We start from the raw sequence: 18,997 nt of genomic DNA, 5'->3' as shown, positions 1-18,997 counted from the left end.
GTGTCTGGTTTAGAGATGTGTATACCTGGCAATTTTAAATATGTCTAAATAAAGGAAGATTATATATTTTATTCTGCAAGCAAGCATGGATTACACTTTTTCCTGCATGGAATTCTCTGTTGTTTATGCCCAGGACTGGGGGCAGGTGAACCCGCTTGATCAAGCAGTGGATCGTGAGATATATGAACTGAGCAAGCTGACAGCACAGCACACCATTTTCAAGTGTCGGTGCCTGAGGTGGTAGGACTGTTGGGTATTTTGTATGCTTCTAAGATCCATATACTCAATATTGGCTGGTATTACTTGTGCCAAGTTCTGCAGAGGGAATTAAAACATATAATTAAGTGGGATAGTTTCTTGCCTGGTCTGGTCAGAAATGTCTTTCCACATTGTCTAGTGGTTTACCCAAGCCCCTACGGCATTACATCAATCCAAAATGATAGAGAATAAAGAGTTGTCCTCCTTTGTTCATCCCCTTGGAAACACAGTAGTTTGGTATCAGATGTTGGAAGGTGATGTCACTAGGCTATTTTTTGAAGATGAGATACACTTGACTGAAATTGTTTTGGACATTAATAATGATAATCTCCACTGGCCTTTCACCTTGAGGGCTAAGTCACACAGGTGCATCGGCACCCGTACACTGGCGCCGATGCACCCATGTGACTGGCAGTTAGAAGACGTCTGTACCTCAAGACAGACGTCTCTCTGCAGCGCTGATGAAAGAACACATGACCGGCAATAAAGCTGGTCACAAGTTCTTTCTCCCGACGCTGCAGAGAGACGTCTGTCTTGAGGTACGGCCGTCTGCCACCTACAGTAACACGGGCGCCGATGCGCCCGTGTGACTGAGCCCTCAACAAGTTGTTATCTAATTTTCTGTGGTTTTCCATGTTGTTTTGTGGTTTGAATCTCATTTTAAGCTCAGCAGGTAGATATGGATCTGTCTGCCTCATCAATCACATCACATCCAAAAACCTGTGACTGTGTATAAATCAAATAACTTGTTATTGCAAAGCTGTAAATGGGGATTTTAGTGGGAAAAGAGTCAGTGAAGAAAGTAGACAGGTGACTATGCATAAATATGTACTTAACATTTACAGATATCTGACCAATTTCTTACATGCCACAGTCTATGTAGATCATGAAATGTAAAGAGTTCACAGAAAGAGTATGCTCCCTCTGTGAGATCACTGGCCCTCCAAGATGTAATTGCGGTGGACTGATAGGTTGTTGTGAGGACATGTTCTATGCAGGATGACTTGTGGTTTGTATTGGGACCATTTTTGGGGTAAATGTAGATTTTTTTGTCATATTAGTTAAAATAATTTTCTTTGAGATGTTGTAACTAGAGCTGAGCGAGCACCAAAATGGTCGGGTGCTCGTTATTTGAGCCAACGTTTTTGTAATGCTCGAGAGCTAGTTTCGAGTAACGAACTCCATTGAAGTCAATGGGAGACTCAAGCATTTTATAAAGTGACCCATGCTCTGCATAGGGGAGGGTGTGTGATTCACCTGAAAACATTAAATAGTGATGGAAACACCACAGAAATAGATAGCGAACAGCAGAGGCAGCATGCATGGATACATCCGAGGCTTCCAGGTCAAACTATTAAGCCAAATTGTGGGCAAGAGCCTGGTGGTCACCCCCCTAACAATTTAGTTGGGCCAGACCATAATCAGCACGGCACATGCGCTGGCACATCTTAGCTAAGTACCATACTAGGTGGAACGAAGGCCAATCACCACCTGCGGGTGACACCACTGCCTCTTCTCTTGTGTTACATGCTGGCATTGCTGTCCAACCCCCCCCCCCCCCCCCAGGATGCAGGCACGAGCCTCCATCTCTAGCATACTGAAATTTTTCCCAGTCCAGCTGTCCCCATCCCAGACGGGGTAAGACGCACCCCTTCGCCTAATCAGTAGGCCACAGCACACTGACATTTTTCCCAGCGCAGCGACCAGGTGTCCCCATCCCAGATGGAGTAAGGCGCACCCCTTCATATACTTTGTAGGCCACAGCGTACTGAAATTTTTCCCAGTGCAGCATCCAGCTGTCCCCATCCCAGACGGGGTAAGGCGCACCCCTTCGCCTAATCAGTAGGCTACAGCATATTGAAATTTTTCCTAGCGCAGCGTCCAGCTGTCCCCATCCCAGACAGGGTAAGGCACACCCCTTTGCCTACTCAGTAGTCCACAGTGTACTGAAATTATTCCCAGAACAGCATCCAGCTATCCCCATGCCAGATGGGGTAAGGCGCACCTCTTTGCCTAATTAGTAGGCCACAGCATACTGACATTTTTCCCAGTGCAGTGTCCAGCTGTCCCCATTCCAGACGGGATAAGGTGCACCCCTTCGCCTACTCAGTAGGCCACAGCGTACTGAAATGTTTCCCAGTGCAGCATTCAGCTGTCCTCATGCCGTATGGTCACTTGATAGCCTCACCACCCTCATGTCTATTTTTAAGTGCATATTAGATGAGGAGGAACAGGAGACACACTACAGAGGGTTGGCAGGGCCTGGCAGCGACCGTCTTTGAAATTGTGGGTGATAGCCCACAATGCTGATGAGAATTGCTGATAAATTAACGTATGATCATAATTCCAATCCCATGCCACCTCCATCACAAAATTTCATGAGCCACAAACGTGGGCATAAAGGTGACACATATGCATGTACTTCTACACATCTCCACAATTAAACAACCCATTCTAAGACAAAAGATTTTTGTTTACCCAGAGTGCAGGTGAACCCCTGAAACATATGTTTACCAAGAGTATAGGCAAACCCCTGAAACATTTGTTTAACAAGAGTAAAGGCAAACCCCTGAAACATTTGAGTACCAGGAGTATAAGCGAACCCCTGAAACACTTGTGTACCAAGAGTATAGGCGAACCTCTGAAACATTTGTGTACCAAGAGTATAGGCAAACCCCTAAAAAAACATTTGTGTTTCAAGAGTATAGGTGAACCCCTGAAACATTTGTTTACTAGACTATAAGCGAACCCCTGAAACATTTGTATACCAAGAGTATAGGCGAACCCCTGAAACATTTGTGTACAAAGAGCAAAGGCAAACCCCTGATACATTTGTATACAAAGAGTATAGGCGAACTCCTAAAAAAATTTACTTACCAAGAGTATAGGCGAACCCCTGAAACATTTGTTTAACAAGAGTATAGGCGAACCCCTGAAAAATTTGTGTACCAGGAGTATAGGTCAACCCCTGAAAGATTTGTTTACTCAGAGTGCAGGTGAACCCCTGAAATATTTTTTTAACATAGAGCTCGTACTTGCTTAATGGGATCCAGGTGGTAGTGCACCAACAGGCCAGCTACCTCCTGTCCCAGGCCCTGCCTCTCCCCGAGGGACTTTTTCACCAGTGCCACAGGGGAAGACAGCATGTACTATGAAGAAATTAGAGTGGCCAAATCAGGACAATTCATTCTGTCTCGGTGTTAGATAGCTGGACACTGCGCTCGGATGTATTTATGGACTCTGTGGGCATATGAAGCTGGAACCACCACCTTTGCTAAACTCTAGTGGTAAACCTCTTCAAAATTGGGGGTGGGAACCTGGAGGCGGCCTCAGAAAAAAATTGTTTTGACAGAGCCTGGAAGCAACCCTACCAAAAAATAGTTTTTACAGAGCCTTTAGACCCTCTGAAGAATTGGCTGTTCAGTGTTCTGACATGCTGGTTTAGAAGTAGGAGTAAGATCAGAGAAGGATACACCAAGCTACTTCTACCCTTTTTAGGGTGATAGAGGGTGCATGGTTCCCCAGTTCCAGCTTAAAGGATTTTTATGTTAAGCTGCTCTCCACCGGTGGAGAAGAGAAGTCTGGGGAAATCCAGGCTTTGGTCATCTTAATAAGTGTAAATCTGTCGGCGCTGTCAGTTGACAGGTGGGTACGCTTATCCGTGATAATTCTCCTAGTAGCACTAAACACCCTCTCTGATAACATGCTAGCGGCAGGGCAGGCCAGCACCTCCAAGGCATACAGCGCAAGTTCGTGCCATGTGTCCAGCTTTGACACCCAATAGTTGTATGGAATAGAGGGATCCCGGAGGACATTAGTACAGTCGGCTATGTACTCCCTCACCATCTTTTTACATTGGTCCCTCTTACTCAGCCTAGACTGGGGAGTGGGGACATAGTCTGGCTGGGTGTCATAAAACTGGCAAAGGCCTTGGAGAGTCTTCCCCTGCCTGCACTGGACATGCTGCCTGCTCCCCTTGTCTCCTCTGCTAGTTGGCCCACTAAACTATGTCCTCTACAGCTAGCGTTGTCAGATGGGAAGTTTAAAATCAGCTTTTCCACCAGGGCCTTGTGGTATTGCATCACTCTCGTACTCCTTTCCTCTTCAGGAATGAGAGTGGAAAGGCCACCTTATACAGTGGGTTGCAAAGGGTGAACACCCAGTAATCCATGTTCGTCAAAATGTGTCTAACGCTATTGTCACAGCAAAGGAAGCTTAATTTGAAGTTATCCATATGTGTCAGAGTCCCAGTACGCAACACATCGCTGTCCTCACTAGGAGGATGACTCTCAGTCTCCTCCTCCATACACGCTGAACAGATGTTAAGGAAGTAGCATGGGTACCCTCTGCAGTGTGGGCAGCAGTCTCTTCCCCCTCCTCCTCCTCCAATACCTGCTGAGAAACAGACGTGAGGGTGGTCTGGCTATCAATCATGTGTTGTCATCCCCCATCTCCTGTTCTATACGCAAAGCATCGGCCTTAATGCCTAGCAGTGACCTTCTTAGCAGGCAAAGCAGCAGGATGGTTACGCTGATAATGGCCGCATCGCCGCTCACCATTTGCGTTGACTCCTCAAAGTTTCCTAACACCTGACAGATGTCAGACATCCATGCCCACTCCTCTGTGAAGAACTGCGGAGGCTGACTAAGACTCTGACAGCCATGTTGCAGGTGGTATTCAACAATGGCTCTACGCTGCTTGTAAACCCTGGCCAACATGTGCAAAGTTGAATTTCGTGGCCTCATCGCACAACAGTAGGTGCACTGGCAGCTGGAAGCGATGTTGCAGTGTCCTGAGGATGGTAGCATCTGTGGTGGACTTTCTGAAATGTGCACACATGCGACGCACCTTGCTGAGCAGCTCAGACAAATTGAGGTAGTTTTTAAGAAAGTGCAGAACCACCAGATTGAACACGTGGGCCAGGCATGTCACATGTGTTAGTCTGTCAAGCTGCAGAGCGGCCACCAGGTTACGCCCATTGTCACACACGACCATGCCTGGTTGGAGATTCAGCGGCGAAAGCCACAGATCTGTCTGCTTCGTCAAACCCTGTAATAGCTCTTCGGCGGTGTGCCTTTTGTCACCTAAGCTCAGGAGTTTCAGCACGACCTAAGGACGCTTCCCAACATCAGTGCTGCAGCACCTCGAGTTTCTGACTGAAGGCGACGTGCTCACAGATTGTAATTGAAAGGTGGAGGAGGAGGAGAAGGGGGGCTTGGAGGAGGTGGCATATTAAGCCGGAGAAACCATGACCGAGCTAGGACTCGCAATCCTGTGTGTGGGTAGCACGTGAGCAGACCTAGGGTCAGACTCAGTTCCAGCCTCCACCAGGTTAACCCAATGTGTCATCAGGGAGATGTATTGTCCCTGCCCGCGAGCACTTGTCCACATGTCGGTGGTTAAGCAACCTTCCCAGTAACTGCATTGGTGAGGGCACAGTGGATATTCCTAGACACGTGCTGGAGTAAGGCAAGGACAGCGCACCAGGAAAAATAGTGGCGACTGGGGACCGAGTAGCGAGGGACGGTCGCCACCATGAGGTTGCGGAAAGCCTCACTTTCGACCAGCCTATATGGCAGCATCTCCAGGCTCAGCAGTTTGGAGATATGCACATTTAGCAATTGTGCATGTGGGTGGGCTCCTACATATTTGTGCTTGCGCTCAAATGTTTGTGTTATGGACAGCTGAACGCTGCACTGTGACACATTGGTGGAGGCAGTGGAGGACCGAGGAGGTGAATGGGGTGGATGCAGGCCGGGAGGCGCTCGTGCCTGCGTCCCGGGAGGGGGATTGAATCTCAGTGCCAGCATGTGACAAGGGGAAGACGCACTGGTGTGACCCACAGGCGGTAAATGGCCTTCGTTCCACCTAATCGGGTGCTTAGCTATCATGTGCCTGCGCATGCTGGTGGTGGTCAGGCTAGTAGTGGAGGCTCCCCTGCTGATCTTGGTGCAGCACAGGTTGCACAGCACTGTTCATCGGTCGTCTGCGCTCTTATTGAAAAAACCTGCAGACCTTCGAACATTTAGCCCTCTGCACAGGAGCTTACCATGAGGAGTTGCTGTGGGGAACAGTTGTGGGATTACTTGCTATGGCCCTGCTTCTCCCTCTGGCCACCCCACTGCCTCTTCCTAACAGTTCTGGTGCTGCACTTGCCTCCCCCTCTGAAGCCCTGTCTTCAGTAGCCTTACCAACCCAGGTCTGGTCAGTCACTTCACCATCCACCAGCTTTTCCTCTGAATCCTCAGTCTGCTCCTCCCTCAGACTTACTGCCCTAACAACAAACTCACTGACAGACAACTGTGTCTCATCATCATCATCAACAAATACCTCTTGAGACACTATTTGGAAATCCCCACCCTCATTATCCTGAGACTGTGAAAGGTCCAAATTTTGGGCATCGATCATGACAAACTCCTCAGGTTGATCATGAACTGTTCTTTCCAACTCAGGGAAGGGACCCTAGAACAGTTTCTGTGAGTCTGCCTGTTCTGAATCTCTCCTTTTCCTGGAGTGACCAGGCTGAGAGGAAGGAGGAGCAGCCTGAGGATTCACAGGTCCAGTCACTTGGCTACCATGAGTGGACTGCGGGGAAGACTGGGTGGTGGATAAATTACTGGATTCGCTATCCGCTATCTACGTCATCACTGGATCGCACTGTTGTGCTTTTAATAATGGTCTACCATGCGGACCAGCAAACTGTAAGATGCAGCTGAAGAGCATAGATACGTGGAGTTCTACTTCTCCCTCAGCAGCAATCCCTGTTTCACCCCACCTAGGAGCTCCGCCTCTGTCCACACCCCAATTCAGATGCCCACGTCCACGTTCTCGTCCTCGACCCTTACCTCTAGTCTTCATCATCTTGTTTAATGCACTGCGTCAAAATGCTACGCAAACTGAGAGGTATTTTGCGTACGCTTTAAGCCCAAAATATATACCTTAAACTGCATATAGTCTTGTTAGATAGCGTGGATCGACAGGACACACACAGGGGTTAATTTGGTGTACCCTTTAAGCCAAAAATATACACTGTAAACTGCGTATAGACTTGTAAGGTAGTGTGGATTGACAGAATGCACACAGGGGTATATAGCGTATGCTTTAAGCCCACAATATATACTGGAACTGCGTATAGTCTTGATAGATAGTGTGGATTGACAGGACGCACACAGGGGTATATAGCGTACGCTTTAAGCCCAAAATACACACTGTAACTGCTTATAGTCTTGTTAGATAATGTGGATTGACATGATGCACACAGGGTTATATAGCGTACACTTTAAGCCCAAAAGATAGACTGTAAATCGCGTATAGTCTTGTTAGATAGAGTGGATTGACAGGATGCATACAGGGGTATATAGTGTACCTACGCTTTAAGCCCAAAAGATACACTGTAAACTGCGTATAGTCTTGTTAGATAGTGTGGATTGACAGGATGCACACAGGGGTATATAGCTTATGCTTTAAGCCCAAAATACACACTGTAACTGCGTATAGACTTGTTAGATAGTGGGGATTGACAGGACGCACACAGGAGTACATAGCGTAAGCCCAAAAGATACACTGTAACATAGTAACATAGTATGTAAGGCCGAATGAAGACAATGTCCATCTAGTTCAGCCTGTTTATTCCCCTATGTTGTTGATCCAGAGGAAGGCAAAAAACCCAAGAGGCAGGAGCCAATTAGCCCTTTTGGGGGAAAATTCCTTCCCGACTCCCTAATGGCAATCAGACTAATCCCTGGATCAACCTCTGCAATGTTATTAAGTAGGTGGCGCTCACTGTTCAGATGACCATAGGTGGTACTGTATCAAAGGAGGGATACAGTAATGGAAGTGGATGCTGGTCCTGGTGCAGAGATCACGTGTACCCAAATTCATGCAGGTAATGATGATACTGCAGAGCGACTTGAGAAAGCTCCAGACATGTAAATGGTGGAGAAAATGTAAAAGAAAGAAGAGGAAAAAGATCTCAGCGCCCAAAAATAAGGGTACCAACTGATGAAAAGTATGGCAAATAGTATAGTAATAAACTTACTTCACGGAGGCGTCCGTGCCCAGACGCCCCCAATCCCAGCAGATATATCAAAAAGATCCTTCGGCAACGGCAATCGGTTCCACGTATTTATTAAAATGGTTGTAGACGCGTTTCGGCCAATAAAATCATCTGGCCTTCATCAAGTACAAAGTATAATACAGAAAGTATACAATATTTATAACAATAAAATAAGTAGGTAATTACCTCCTCATGTGATGTATAGGGTAATGTCCCATTTTGCAGATGGTCGCGTTATTCACGTCTGGATCGCGCCGCGTGATGAGGCGGCGGCTTCTCCTCGTGTGGTATGTAAGGTGATGTTCCATTTGCAGATGGTCACGTTATTCACGTCAGGGTCGCGCCGCGTGATGACGCGGCAGCTTCTGGATGTATTAATAGAAGAATCCCGTTAGGACCGTGTGAAGGCGTGATGACGTAGTCACGTTGGAGCGTGACAGCGTGATCACGTGACAACATGGTCACGTGAGGACGTGATGACGTAATACTAGTAAACCCTGTGAGCACATTGCGTGATAGCGCTTTAGGCTCACAGGGTGTACCATGGGAAAGTCACATGATGTGACGTCAACAGAAAAGGCGTGGAGAGCGTCGCGTAGCGACGCGGTGAACTCTCAATATACAAGAGGGTATTTGTATGAAAAGATGTCTCATACGGTCACATAATGTAACATCAGCAAGAGGGCATGGGGGGCGTCGCGTAACAACGCGGCAAGCTCTCAATATGCAAAAGGGATATTTGTATGAAAAGATGTCTCATACGGACACATAATGTAACATCAGCAAGAGGCGTGGGGTGCGTTGAAAATGACATTTATATGGAATAAATGCCTCATACAGACTTTAAAAACATGTCGCATAAACTGTGCGACTTGTTCGCAACGAATTGTTCGTGCATCTTATAAAAGACGCTCCAACGTGACTACGTCATCACGTCTTCACACGGTCCTAACGGGATTCTTCTATTAATACATCCAGAAGCCGCCGCGTCATCACGCGGCGCGACCCTGACGTGAATAACGCGACCATCTGCAAATGGAACATCACCTTACATACCACATGAGGAGAAGCCGCCGCGTCATCACGCGGCGCGATCCAGACGTGAATAACGCGACCATCTGCAAAATGGGACATTACCCTATACATCAGATGAGGAGGTAATTACCTACTTATTGTATTGTTATAAATATTGTATACTTTCTGTATTAATAACTTTGTACTTGATGAAGGCCAGATGATTTTATTGGCCGAAACGCGTCAACAACCATTTTAATAAATACGTGGAACCGATTGCCGTTGCCGAAGGATCTTTTTGATATATCTGCTGGGATTGGGGGCGTCTGGGCACGGACGCCTCCGTGAAGTAAGTTTATTATTATACCATTTGCCATACTTTTCATCAGTTGGTACCCTTATTTTTGAGCGCTGAGATTTTGTTTCCTCTTTCTTTTGGATCCACCTCTAATAGTTCCTACCTGCCTGTATACCCGGATTAACAATTAATCTAAAATTTATATCCTGCAATATCCTTCCCCTCCAGAAAGACATCAAGTCCCCTTTTAAACTCCTTTATGGATTTTGCTATCACCACATCCTCAGGCAGAGAGTTCCACAGTCTCACTGCTCTTACAGTAAAGAACCCTTTTCTGTGTTGTCGATGAAATCTGCTTACTTCTAGACGTAGCGAATGCCCTCTCGTTACCATCGCATTCATGGGTGTAAACAGATTGTGGGAGAGATTGTTGTATTGTCCCCTCATGTATTTATACATAGTAATTTGATCACCCTTTAGCCATCATTTTTCCAGGGTAAATAATCCCAATTTGGATAGCCTCTCTGGGTATTCCAGTCCCTTCATTCCATGTATTAGTTTAGTTGCCCTTCTTTGAACCCCCTCAAGCACTGTAACATCTTTCCTGAGCACTGGTGACCAGAACTGTGCGCAGTATTCCATGTGAGGCCTGACAAGTGCCTTATATAGTGGAAGGATAATGTTCTCGTCCCTCGCCCCTATACCTCTTTTAATGCACCCCAAGACTATTAGCTTTTGCAGCAGCTGACTGGCATTGGTTACTCCAGTTTAATCTACAATCCACTAGTACCCCCAGGTCTTTTTCAATATCACTTTTCCCTAGCAGTACCCCATGTAGTGTATATTGGTGACATCCGTTTCTGCTGCCCATGTGCATAACCTTACATTTATCAACATTGAACTTCATTTGACATTTTTTCTGCCCAAGCCCCCATCTTATCTAGGTCCATTTGTAGTCGTACCTTGTCCTCAGTTGCATTGATTATATTGTATAATTTTGTGTCATCTGCAAATATTGACATTTTACTGTGCAGCCCCTCTATCAGGTCGTTGATAAATATATTGAACAGAATGGGCCCCAATAGTGAACCTTGTGGCTCTCCGCTAGCGACGGTGGCCCAATCAGAGTATGAACCATTTATTACTAACCTCTACTTTCTATCTCTGAGCCAATTCTTTAAGCTGCGTATAGTCTTGTTAGATAGTGTGGATTGACAGGACGCACACAGGGGTATATGGTGTACTCTTTAAGCCCAAAATACACACTGTAAACTGCATATAGTCTTGTTGGATCAACAGGACGCACACAGGTGGATTTGGCATATGCTTTAAGCCAAAAAATAAATAAAAAAATGAAAAATGAGAGGAGTTTTGTTACTTCCTATGTAGTCTGTGTACTCTACTAGCAGTATACTGCATAAAACCGGTAACAGTATGCAGTATACAGTCGGAATGCTTGTGAAGACCTTGTGTGCACTACTGGTCCCAGCCAGCCAAACTGCTGATGCTCAGGATAGCAAACACATGGTTTATGCAACTCAAATGCTGACTGTACACGTGGACATTTCCCAATAGCCTCCATCAAAATCAGATTGATTACATCCTATGTAATCACTGTTGGTGAAGTTAAGTCATTGCAATTAAAATGTTTCCTGGCATCAACTGCGTCACTGATCATGAACCCATTGCAGGTAAGATCAAGATAAAATTCCATAGCATTAAGAAAGGTGCTCCATTGAGAAAATTTGAAACCTCTAAAAACGCACAATTATACACTTATGGGCACCCCCTCCTGACCGCAACCCCACTTTAGACAAATATAGAGACTCCTTTAGGCATGTGGTGCAATCTACTATACTGAACAAGCAGAAAAATGCAGCATTTAATGTCAATATGCAGAAAAAAATGCCCTCTATGTACTCAAAAACAACAAGGAGATCACTATAAAGCCTGCAGGTGAAGATGGTGCTATAGCCCTCATGAATATATCAGACTACACGAAAGAAGCAGACAAACAGCTGACGGACACCAAATACTACACCAGACTAGATCACAACACGACTCAAAAATATGTGAGGGAATTAAGAAGGGCCATCAGAAATTTGGCTGGGGGCTCCATAAAACTTTTGGACTTGATACTAGAGAACCCCAGGGTTTATGTATACTACATGCTTCCCAAACTGTACAAGGCTGGAAACCCAGGAAGGCCAATTAGAAGGTAGAGGGTGTCCTCAAACCACTGGTGAGAAATATAATTAGCTACTTTCTGGACACCAAGGACCTACTGAACCAATGGCGCCATCTTGGCTACCATAGATGTGGAATCATTATACTCTAACATCCCACACAAAGTTGGACTGACCGCCTGCCAGGCACACCGTGAGGCCAATGGGGTTGCCTCTGAATTGGTGTTACTACTCACATCCTCGCACACAATTATCTCTCCTTTGGCAAAGAGATATTCCTGCAACTCACCGCAACTACCATGGGCAGTAAAATGGCTCCGCAATATGCCAACATTTTCTTAGCAAAACTGGAGAGTGACTTTCTGCCCTCCTGCTCCAGTAAACCATTGGCCTACTGCTGCTACATTGATGACATCATAATCATCTGGACCAACACTGAACAAGAAGTAGTAACCACAACATGTCTGTGTCCTCTTATCCTTTTCTGGAATTAATTCAAGAACAAGTTAAATACACCAGGTTTGTGCCCTCCCATGTGATTATGTGTATATGTTTTTATACAAATATGTCTTTAGATCTGTTCCATTATGTCTTTAGATCTGTTCCATTATGACATCAGGTATTTTTATTAGCTATTAAAATGTATTATCTCTACTGTAGTAGACATGATGATTAGTTAGCATAAAATGTCTATTGATTTGTATAAACTAGATGTATTAAGCAGCTGTAGTGATTTAACTCCGTAGAGGCTAATGGCTGCATAATCTCATTATGGTAATTGCTGGACAATGGCATGGTGAAGGATGTGTGCTATAACATTAGCCTAATGTAAAGCTCCTCTCCAGCCTCTGAGAGTTAAAGTCACATTCCTATACTGTATTACTTGTATTCACTTTAGGCATCTTTCCAGCCCTCCCCCACCCTCAACTTCTGAAACAAAGAAACTACTTTTGCCTGATTACATGTTGAGGGGGCAAAGGTTGGCTCCTACACTGGACTTGAGAGAGAGGTGGGGAGGGGGGCAGGGAATTCTATATGGCCCAACGAATGAGAATTCTATATGTTACTGATGTAATCTATTATAAGCCCATAAAGAGCAGGTATTATGTGTTTCAATAAATTGAGGGTCTGAACAATGTACCACTCAGATCCAGTTTAGACTTAAGACTTACAGCTTGTGTCTGACTTGATTGGCATGCCATACTATACAATGAGGAAGCTACAGAATACCCTGAAACCTGCTGGAGAAGATACCATCCAGTACACTACAAGATTACTTGGTTTGTCTTACTGAGAACAATTACACTTTGCTATACTGGCTAACATTTAACTTTTAACATTTAACAATAACTTTTATCAGGCATAACCAAAGAGACAATGGACTTATTGTAGTAAAAGCATCTGGAAGGTAGTATATATAAATATATGTGTATAACTAGAGATGAGCGAGCATACTCGCTATGGCTAACTACTCGAGCGAGTAGTGCCTTATGCGAGTACCTGCCCGCTTGTCTCAAAAGATTCGGGTGCCGGCGGGGGCGGGGAGCAGTGGGGGAGAGCGGGGAGGAACAGGGCGGGGGGAGATCTCTCTCTCACTCTCTCCCCCCTGCTCACTCCCGCAACTCACCACTCTCCCCCGCCGGCACCCGAATGTTTTGAGACGAACGGACAGTTACTCGCATAAGGCACTACTCGCTCGAGTAGTTTGCCTTAGCTAGTACGCTCGCTTATCTCTATGTATAACCTCACGCCGGAAGTATATAACAATTAGCTGCACCGTAAGTAGGCAATTACCCCAGCCTACCAGAATAAATGAAATGCAAAAGCAATAATGTACAAGCAGTGCACTAAACTTGATAAATGTGCCTATGCTAGTACAACCAGGAAAAAAAGCATATAGAATGCAGCAGAATGGAGTACAGACAGGCAATATAGCAATGTTAAAAAAATACAAGAAAAAAGTGGCAGTAAAAGTACTAAACATCAATATATGAATGTAAAAAACACTCACCCAGCAGCAGCAGGTGAAGAAAAGGAGCAGAAGCCAATAACCAATAGTAGATAAAATACAGAGCACAGATGTGAGCTGCAGCCACTCTGGCCAGAAGCGACTGAATACACATATACAGGCTGGAAGGCGGGTTATACTGGGTTTCAGTCAGAGAGAATTCAGATTGAGCACTATGTGCTTCTTTTTCAAAGCCAACACCGAAGAGGATTATGGGCTCATGCACCCAGCAGACCCTTGCGCATGGAGCTAATACATCATTGCACAGAGGCCATATGGCTTCATAGTATGGAACTGTACAGCCTCAATGAGAGACAGTTATGAAGGGTCAGGGGTTGAGCCATGCTAAGGCATCCTGTGTGATGGGAGAGAGCCATAAGCCCACTCTCACACAGGCGCTGATTAGCGCCTGATTAGCGCAGCGCTTTGAACACCGCGGTAATTGTGGTATAATGCTCCCATTCTTTTCAATAGAGCCTCGCAGACATGCGCTCGATTTCAAGTGCTGTTTGATCTATTTTGCCAGTTTTAGTGCACCTCATCAATAATGGCATGCTGTAAAACCCAGACCGAAAACGAAAGTAGAATTGCAGCAAAACACCGCAATTGAAATCGCAGTATTTCGCCGAGCAACTATGTGAGAGTGGCCTAAAGCCACTGTCACATGCACAAACAGTAAAACTTTGTGTTCTACCATGATTTTGAGCGGTGTTTAACCCCTTAGTGACGGCCGTATCGTAAAACTACATCCTGCTGTTGCAGGACTTGTATGGAGGGAGGTAGCCGCGCTATCTCCCTCCATACAGCGCGGGCGTCAGCTGTTTATTACAGCTGACACCCCCGGGCAATAGCTGCGCTCGGCCGCTATTAACCCTTTAAATGCCGCTGTCAATTCTGACAGCGGCATTTAAATCCGGTCCCCCCGCAGTGAGATCGGGGGAGACGTGCAGGTGTCATGGCAGCCGGGGGCCTAATGAATGGCCCCAGGGCTGCCTTAACAGACTGCCTATCAAGCCATCCACACACCGCATGTTAAAGTCCCCTAGGGGGACTTCAAAGTACTGTAAAAAAAAAAATCAATAAAGTTTTATTAATTGTTAAAAAAAAAAGGTAATAAAAGTTTAAATCACCCCCCTTTTGCCATATCTATTATTAAAAAATCGAAATAATAAACTAAAAATATGTATTTGGTATCGCCGCGTCCATAAAAGTCCGATCTATCAAAGTAGCCCATTATTTTTCCAGCACGGTGAACGTCGTCTGAAAAAAAAAATAAAGAACGCCAGAAATACACTTTTTTAGTTACCCTGTCTCCCAGAAAAAACGCAATAAAAAGCGATCAAAAAGTCGTATATGTATTCCAAATTGATACTGTCGGAAACTTCAGGACATCACGCAAAAAATGAGCCCTTGCTGAACTACTTCGACGGAAAAATAAAAAAGTTATTGCGCGCACAATATGACTGCAGAAAATAATTGAAAAAAATTAAATATCTTAAAAAAAAAATAAAAGTACTACAGCAAAAAAAAAAATACTATACAAGTTTGGTATCGTAGTAATCGTACTGACCCATAGAATAAAAATATCCAGTCGTTTTTGTTGCAATTTATGCGCTGTAGAAACAGGATGCACCGAAAGATGGTGGAATGTCGGTTTTTTTCCATTTCTCTCCGCTTAGAATTTTTAAAAAGTTTTTCAGTAAATTATATGCTACAATAAATAGTGCCATTGAAAAATACAACTCATCCCGCAAAAAAGAATCCCTCATACAGCGACATCGATGGATAAATAAAGGAACTTCGATTTTTTAAACGGGAGTAGGAAAAAACAAAAATGGAAAAAAAGCAAAAAAGCTTCGTCACTAAGGGGTTAAGAACACTTTGTACAGCGCTACACTCATTTTTTTATGCACCCCATTATTACAATGGGCGATGAGGTGTTTTAAAAAATGCTTAAACGCATGAAAATAGAGCAGGCAGCTCTTGAAAATTGCGGTGTTAGAAATACATCATTGGAACATTTGTCTGCGAAGCCCCATTGAAATCAATGTAGGCAGTATACAGCATTTACCATAGTGTTTGAAACGCCATGGTAAACACTGTAAAAAAGCATTGTGTGCAAGAGTGGCCTAAGGGTATGTTTCCAAGTATGGAAAATGGTGCAGATTGTCTGCAGTGGACAATTCGCACCAAGTTCAGCATCAAAACCACATCGGAAAATTATGAAGTTATGAAGCCCATACTTTTTAATGGTTTCCTTCAACATTTGTGATGTTTTCACTCATGTGATGTTGCGCGGGAAAAAAAAAAATCGATGCATGACCTAGCTTTCTGCGCTCTCTTTTTTTATCACCAATGTTTCCCTAGGTAGCCTTTATTTTATCGCATCGCACGAACTTGTGATTTTTGTCCAATGTGATTTTTAACACTAGAAAGTCCTTTTGTCTTTCTCACAAGAAAACTGCAAGCAGAAATGTATTTGTGAATAAAAGCACCGCTGATGCTCAGACATCTCCATGAGACAAATTGCAATATTGCCACGATTTTGCTATCACCCATGTAAAGCTTAAAGGGGTTGTCTCGCGGCAGCAAGTGGGGTTATTCACTTCTGTATGCCATATTAATGCACTTTGTAATGTACATCGTGCATTAAATATGAGCCATACAGAAGTTATTCACTTACCTGCTCTGTTGCTAGCGTCCCCGTCGCCATGGATCCGTCTAATTTTGCTTTCTTCTGGCGTTTTTAGACGCTTGCGCTGTGCGGTCTTCTGCCTGGTGAATGGGGCCGCTCGTGCCGGAGAGCTGGTCATCGTAGCTCCGCCCCGTCATGTGTGCCGATTCCAGCCAATCAGGAGGCTGGAATCGGCAATGGACCGCACAGAGCCCACGGTGCACCATGGGAGAAGAACCGCGGTGCATCGTGGGCGAAGATCCCGGCGGCCATCTTGGTGAAGGAAGAAGTAGGAAGAAGGAAGACGCCGCAGAGCGGGTATTAGGGTAAGTAATATACACTACCGTTCAAAAGTTTGGGGTCACATTGAAATGTCCTTATTTTTGAAGGAAAAGCACTGTACTTTTCAATGAAGATAACTTTAAACTAGTCCTAACTTTAAACAAATGCACTCTATACATTGCTAATGTGGTAAATGACTATTCTAGCTGCAAATGTCTGTTTTTTGTGCAAAATCTACAAAGGTGAATAGAGGCCCATTTCCAGCAACTATCACTCCAGTGTTCTAATGGTACAATGTGTTTGCTCATTGGCTCAGAAGGCTAATTGATGATTAGAAAACCCTTGTGCAATCATGTTCACACATCTGAAAACAGTCTAGCTCGTTACAGAAGCTACAAAACTGACCTTCCTGTGAGCAGATTGAGTTTCTGGAGCATCACATTTGTGGGGTCAATTAAACGCTCAAAATGGCCAGAAAAAGAGAACTTTCATCTGAAACTCGACAGTCTATTCTTGTTCTTAGAAATGAAGGCTATTCCATGCGAGAAATTGCTAAGAAATTGAAGATTTCCTACAACGGTGTGTACTACCCCCTTCAGAGGACAGCACAAACAGGCTCTAACCAGAGTAGAAAAAGAAGTGGGAGGCCGCGTTGCACAACTAAGCAAGAAGATAAGCACATTAGAGTCTCTAGTTTGAGAAACAGACGCCTCACAGGTACCCAACTGGCATCTTCATTAAATAGTACCCGCAAAACACCAGTGTCAACATCTACAGTGAAGAGGCGGCTGCGGGATTTTGGGCTTCAGGGCAGAGTGGCAAAGAAAAAGCCATATCTGAGACTGGCCAATAAAAGAAAAAGATTAAGATGGGCAAAAGAACACAGACATTGGACAGAGGAAGACTGGAAAAAAGTGTTGTGGACGGATGAATCCAAGTTTGAGGTGTTTGGATCACAAAGAAGAACGTTTGTGAGACGCAGAACAAATGAAAAGATGCTGGAAGAATGCCTGACGCCATCTGTCAAGCATGGTGGAGGTAATGTGATGGTCTGGGGTTGCTTTGGTGCTGGTAAGGTGGGAGATTTGTACAGGGTAAAAGGGATTCTGAATAAGGAAGGCTATCACTCCATTTTGCAACGCCATGCCATACCCAGTGGACAGCGCTTGATTGGAACCAATTTCATCCTACAACAGGACAATGACCCTAAACACACCTCCAAATTGTGCAAGAACTATTTACAGCAGAAGCAGGCAGCTGGTATTCTATCGGTAATGGAGTGGCCAGCGCAGTCACCAGATCTGAACCCCATTGAGCTGTTGTGGGAGCAGCTTGACCGTATGGTACGCCAGAAGTGCCCATCCAACCAATCCAACTTGTGGGAGATGCTTCTAGAAGCGTGGGGTGCAATTTCTCAAGCTTACCTCAACAAATTAACAGCTAGAATGTCAAAGGTGTGCAATGCTGTAATTGCTGCAAAAGGAGGATTCTTTGACGAAAGCAAAGTTTGATGTAAAAACCATGTTATTTCAGATACAAATCATTATTTCTAACCTTGTCAATGTCTTGGCTCTATTGTCTATTCATTTCACAACGCATGGTGGTGAATAAGTGTGACTTTTCATGGAAAACACAAAATTGTTTGGGTGACCCCAAACTTTTGAACGGTAGTGTATATATATATATTTTTTTTTTTAACACATCCCTTGGGGTTGTCCTGCGCCGAACGGGGGGCCTATGGAAAAGAAAAAAAAAAGTTTCAGCGCGAGACAACCCCTTTAAGGGCATGGGGATGGGAGACCAAGCTGAACTTTTGCACCCGAGCCCTTGAGCCTCTAATTACGACTCTGGTATGCTGTCTTATGAAAACAGAGGCATAGAACCATGCAGTAGTGTCTTTATACACCTCTTTGTTGGAGCACGTATGGCTTTTTATAAAATGGGGCCATAATAATTGAATGAGCCTTAAGGATGGTAATATTTTTTTGTATGCATTTTAGTTTCTTCAGTTTCAGACATATGAGGAATTTATAGCTCATACATCAAGATTTATAATCATGCAGTAAGGAGCAGGCAAGTCATACTGATCACCTCAAGGAAAACACACAGTTCAAAGCTAGATGTTTATCTTTATTACCATATTGATGTAATGCAAATAGTCATAAGTCATACAATACCCCATGATGTCCCTGATGATCCTATTAGATCCAAGGGCTATTAT

Source organism: Eleutherodactylus coqui, chromosome 6 (assembly GCF_035609145.1).
Source record: "Eleutherodactylus coqui strain aEleCoq1 chromosome 6, aEleCoq1.hap1, whole genome shotgun sequence".
Taxonomy (NCBI): Eukaryota; Metazoa; Chordata; class Amphibia; order Anura; family Eleutherodactylidae; genus Eleutherodactylus; species Eleutherodactylus coqui.
Note: the sequence above shows the minus strand (reverse complement) of the source record.